The 5,905-nt window shown below is 41.9% G+C and overlaps 1 pseudogene; it reads right to left on the bottom strand.

Moving 5' to 3' along the window:
• Positions 1–5,133: 5,133 nt before the first annotated feature.
• LOC144244584 (U6 spliceosomal RNA) lies at positions 5,134–5,227 on the bottom strand (annotated as a pseudogene).
• Between the last annotated feature and the right edge of the window lie 678 nt (positions 5,228–5,905).

The raw sequence follows: 5,905 nt of genomic DNA, 5'->3' as shown, positions 1-5,905 counted from the left end.
TGGACTTTAAATACCACTATCCTTTTGGGATTTCAGAACTCCTCTGAGGTTGTTCCCAGCCTGAGCCAGAATGATCACGAGAGGCCTGGGAACAAACATGAAACATGCAGCCCTTGAGGCAACAACAATGTGTTCACAGCTTTTTTTTTTTCCCCTCTTCTTCTGTTTTTCTTCTTCTTTTTTCCCCTCTCCTCTCTCTTCCCCCACTCCTCCCTCCTCCCTCTCTCTTTCCTTTATGTCCTCCCTTCCTTCTTCAAATTCTTTATTATTAGTAGTTTGACTTTTAGTTTCTAGTTTTATGGTATGGGTCAGGATCCTAGGCAAGTGGAAAAGGTTAATAACTGTACAGATTTGTCAAATGCCTTCTTCTAGCTCCCTTGCTTTATCCTAAGATTATTATTATTATTATTTTTACTCTGCTACTATTTCCATTAGTGGGGAATAGCACTGAAGTTCATAGACAAATGGGTTCATTATCATAAATGGATCTTTACGTGCCATTGAGAGTTAATCTAGTAAATAGGGAGGCCAAGCACTTTAGGAGAAAACACTCATCAAAGCTCCTCAACAGCGAGTATACCAAAGGACATGCATAATCTCTGTGCTCTGAGAATTACAGGGTAGTAGAGAAAACAAAATAGAAGAAGGTCAATGTTTACTACATATATTCATTAATTCAGATAACAAGCATTAAGTGAGCACCTACTCTGTGCTAGGAACTCTTCTAGGTGTCAGAGATAAAGCAGGGAACAAAAGAGACAGAGCTGTGATGTACTTGGTAGAGTAAGGGACTAAGTGTTTTGTGCAGATGACTTTATTCGATGTTACCCAGAACTCTGTCAGCTGGATATTATTACTTCCAGTTTACACGTGAGAAAATTAAAAACCTCAGAGAGGTTAAATTACTACAGTTTGTTAGGGAGAGTTTCAATCTACACCCAAGTCTATCTGATTTCAAAGCTTATATATTTTCTATTATCCCACATGGCCTTCAGAGACTAATGAAATCACGAGACACAACAGAGTAAGGTAGTCTAGGTGAAGTACCAATTGATGGGAATCCAGATGAGAGACACCTGGCAAAGGCTGGCACTGCGCAGGAGGGTTCCATGGAAGCATCCAGTCTGAAGGATAGAAGACAGAACTAAACCCAGAAGGAAGGGAAACAGCACATGAAGGTGCAGAGGCACATGAATGCACGGACCAGTTAGGGAAAATGAGTGCAAATGGCTTCAGTGAAAAGCAAGATTCTTCTAGGAGAGAACTGGGAGACAGAGCCAGAGAGAGGGCTCGGACACACTGTGGTGCGTCTTAGGACAGTGGAGAATGTGGAAGGTTGGACTCAGATACAACGACAGTATGTACCTTCCTGCTCTATGACTGCTGAAAATTGTTTACCTTTTCAAAGTGATCATTCTCTTGTCAGTGAAAGGGAGGATAAGCATGTTTTTAGGTGACTTCAAGAATGAACAACTAATAGAAACACTGGCACATTACTGGATATAAAGGCTAGAATATGATTAGATTTCCACCCTGCATGTATTTTTTTAATACCCACTCAGATTCTTTGGGCTGGCTTGGTGTGCATACAACTGGATACATGAGTATGTAGCCAATAAAACTGGTTGAAGAATGTGAGAAATTTATCTACTACATGAAGTCATTGTTTCATATTTGTCTGAAGCTCCCAGCGGACTCTGAACACCAGATTTTTGTTCCCTCTGCTTTCCACATTGCTCTTTCCCATGAGGAGAGTCTTTTGATATCAGCATGGGGTATATGGAATTCTTTGGGGGTGAAAGGTGTTCTTTCTATTATAGTAACTTTTTATTTAACCAGTTCATTTCCATGTAAAAGCTGCTATTAATGCAACAAAATTAGAAGGGGTGTACCAGACTTGTTTTTTAATTTTCCTCTGGTGGGGCAGTGTTGCTGAGCAAATTTGTCTGAGCAGCTGCAATTGCTAAGGTCACACTAACACTGAAAAGAGAAGGTCCTGACATCAACATATCCAAAGATCTGAATAATTCTGGGCTGCCTCCAATTTTAAAATCCATTTCTCTAGGCTGTTCGTTTCTTTGTTTCTTTCTCCCACACTGGTTTCTGGCTTTTTCCCTTTTCCTAATGAACCCAATTTTATGTGAATGTTTTAATTCTGCCTGCTATAATGCAAACAGTTCCTACGGTATAACCTTCAGGTCAATTCTATCAAGTATTATTTGCTCAGTGTGTTCAGGGGGGAAAAATCACTTTCTTCTGCCTAGAACTTGTGTAATTGCATGAATTCTCTGATTTAGTTGGGTCTGCAAATCTATTCCAAGGTGCATTGACTTCAGGGATGGAAGGGAACTCATTATACATTCCCTGCTGAAATGGTGACCTGCAAATAATGATGGGGAAATCAAGCTTGATCGCTGTGCTTTTTCTTTAGTCTAATTTCTGCTGAACTTTGGACTGTAACTTGTTTTTTGGCTGGAGAGCCCCAGGACATACTGGAGTCTGACCAAGGGGGTGCCGAGACCTGGATTTTCACACCATGAAGCTGGTAACAGTTTTGACTTCAATGCCTTGAAAAGTAGGTGATTTCAATTGCCCTGTTTCCTTTCAGGGGAAAATGCTTTCTTTGCACCTAAACAATCTTCCGGTGCTTTTGACTGACAAGCATATTGTTATGATTATGACTGGACTTCTTGACTCCTGCAGGGATAGCATTTAAAACTGCTTGAGACTGGCACAAATCAAAATATTCATCAACTTAAACTATGTCAGCTAAAATGGAAAAGCCAAAATTGTAGTGTTTTATATCATGTCAGAAGTCCATGAACACGGTGCAAAACTGCTTAACTCTTTCTCTGCCTAAAGAAAACTAGAGCACGTAACCGAAGTTATCTGGATATTTTTTCATAATTATAACTACCATAGAAGTGCCTTACTATTCTCCCTTTATAGTATCCATTAACGTGGGGGGCTTATTGATCCAGTGAACTTTCCTTCGTTCCCATTCATGGACTCATTTGATCCTTCAATGAATACGTTAGAATGCCACTTCGTGCAGGGCACTGTGTCTGCCTTTGTGGGAGGGGAAATTAAGTTCTTGCCCACAAGTTGCTGGTGGTCCATTAGAAGGGAGAGACATATCCATAAATAGCTATAAAATAAACAGTATGGTAAGTGCTATGTGATAGGTACAGGTAAGCTGCCAAGATAGGTTAATAAAGATGAAATCATCTCCATGCAAGAAACAGTAGACTGGACATCTAAGGAACTGCTGCTCGGCTTCCACTTTTTCAAGAATTTTCCTCTCCTTCACTGGTGGTGGGTAGTCGCCATCCTTTTTGTAAAATGGGATTCTGCCCTTCCCTACTAGCCAGCCCTCCCTCAGGGCCACAATGACCTGATCAGTAGCCCTTCCACTGGAATTTGGATAGTAGAGCAAGGGACTTCTGTCTCTGCATAGTAGAAGGAGCTTTAATTTAGACCCTACCTGTGGTGGGGCCAGAAAGTGTAGAGTGAACAAAACCATCATGATAAGGAGAGCAAAAATCAAAGAAGGCACAGTTCTGGTGGGGTTCAGGTCTTCGGTGCCTTCGTAAGGCATGATTACGTGTCTGTCTCTGCCTCCAGTCCTCCCCTCCCCCTCTCCCAACACCTGCATTTCATTTTCAGAGAAAGGGTGGGCAAGAGTGAGTTGGTTCCTATTACTTACATCCCAGAGAACCCTATCTAATGCAGAAGGCTTTGTAAGAAAGGAGAAGGATGGGTTTGTCTCCACTTAACAGAGAATAAGTAAGAAAATAGAAATCCTAGTGTTGCAGGATCATATTCTGATGTATTAACAAATGTGTTTTTCCCTGTGATTTCCTGTTACCCTTGACCCTCCCCCATCTGGGCAGCTAGACCATGAGTCATTCCTTGCCTCAAGGGAGGGTTGTCACAGCAGAACCAGAGAACAAAAGAGACAAATTCTTGGCTTTTGAGTTTAAAAGGCTGAGCTTCAGGCTTCAGACAAAAAGATTTGGAAGAATATTTGATCCACTTGAGCCAATTTTTTCCTGCCCCCGTAAAACAAAAATTCCCCTGGCTGGAATACAAGAGGCTCTTCTAAGGCAAGCAAGAGGGTTAGATGCTGGTGAGTCCCTTAAAGCAGCTCTTGCTCTCTACTCTTGCCCCCCTCCACAGGCTGAACCCTAGCATGAATGTGGGGTTTTCAGCTTCTAAGAACAAGGAGACCTGTGCCTTGTTTCCAAGTTAGAATCCAAAAGGTGACAAACCTCAGAGAGATCCCATCTACCCAGCACATTGCCAGAGAAGCTGTCTGACACACCTGGAGCAAAAGAGGGTGGGTTTTCCATGGTCCCAGAGTGGTAGAGGAGGTGAGCCATTTTCTGTGGCCCTCAGAGAGGTGTTGAAATAGGGGAAAATAAGCAAGCCCTGGAGGACACCCACTGTCTGGTCTAAGAGATGTTGAAGATGTAATCTATAAGAATTGAGTATGAGGGATGAGTGGTACCATATAGGCCTTAGAGGATACCAACCTTGACAGACCACAACCAAGGACCAGATCCTGAGACATGTAAGGGCAATTCTGAGAAAGTAGCTTAGCCTCCCTTCAGGTGGCAATTTGAGCTGGACCCACAGTTCTCTGCACTTTGCACTAAATACTTCCCCAAATGGATGCTCTGGTCAGATGGTCTAGGCATCTTTTAGATACGGCATATACCTCCCAAGATGAGACAGGGTTTCTGCTAATCACCCTAGGGGTGGCTGGCCTCCTTTATGGCCAGCTTATATTTCATTGCCTCATATATACAAGAGCTCGTGATTCAATCTCCTGTGCCATATCAATGATCTATTACTGCATTAAAACTACCCCCCAAATTCTTCCTGTAAAACAACGATCATTTTATTTGTTTCTGATTCTGTGGCTAAAACATCAAAAGAGCTAACTGCTCCCGCGATTCTGGTCCAAATTGCTGACACGGAATGGTAAGAGAATAAAATAATTGTTTTAAGCCACTATTATTCTGCAAAGTCTTGTTTTCTGAGGCATCCTGTATATAAAATTTAAATTACCCCTTCGAGATGCGTAGTTTTTTGTAAGCCATACCTGATTGATTGATTGATTATTTTTTAAAAAATATTCAATGTTTCACGAATTTGCATGTCATCCTTGTACAGGGGCCACGCTAAGCTGTACCTGATTTAGATGATATATATTTATTTATTTTTAAATGCTTATTTATTTATTTTGAGAGAGTGGGAGCACATGTGTGCACATGTGTGTGCATAAATGGGGGAAGGGCAAAGAGAGAGGGAGAGAGAGAATCCCAAGCAGGCTCTACACTGTCAGTGCAGATCCCACAAACCATGAATGAGATCATGACCTGAGCCAAAACCAAGAGTTAGATGCTCTACCAACTGAGCCCCACCCTGGGCACCCCATAGATGATATTTAGATGAGACTTTGGCCTTTAGACTTCAGACGTTGGAATGCGTTAAGATTTCTGGAGCTGTGGGATGGAATTTGTCATAGCAGCGTCTCATTTCTTGCTACCAAAATCTGTGTTAGCCTGGGCTGCCTTAACAAAATACCATAGGCTAGATGGCTTATACAATAGAAATGAATTTCTTGCAGTTCTGGAGGCTGGAAAATCAACATCAAGTTTCCACCTGATCTGGTTCCTGGTGTGAGTTCACTTCCTGGCTTGCAGGATGGCTACCTTCTTGTTGTGTTTTCATATCGAGCACATGCAAGCTCTCTGTTGCCTCTTATGAGGACACTAATCCTATGGGATCAGGGTCCCACACTTGTGACCTCAATTATCCTTTGTTACCTCCTTATATGTATGCCCTATCTCCAAATACAGTCCCACTGGAGATTAAGGTTTCAACAGATGTAATTTGT

This window comes from Crocuta crocuta, unplaced genomic scaffold (assembly GCF_008692635.1).
Source record: "Crocuta crocuta isolate KB4526 unplaced genomic scaffold, BGI_CrCroc_1.0 scaffold322, whole genome shotgun sequence".
NCBI lineage: Eukaryota > Metazoa > Chordata > Mammalia > Carnivora > Hyaenidae > Crocuta > Crocuta crocuta.
Note: the sequence above shows the minus strand (reverse complement) of the source record. Positions and strands in the feature narration are given on the sequence as shown.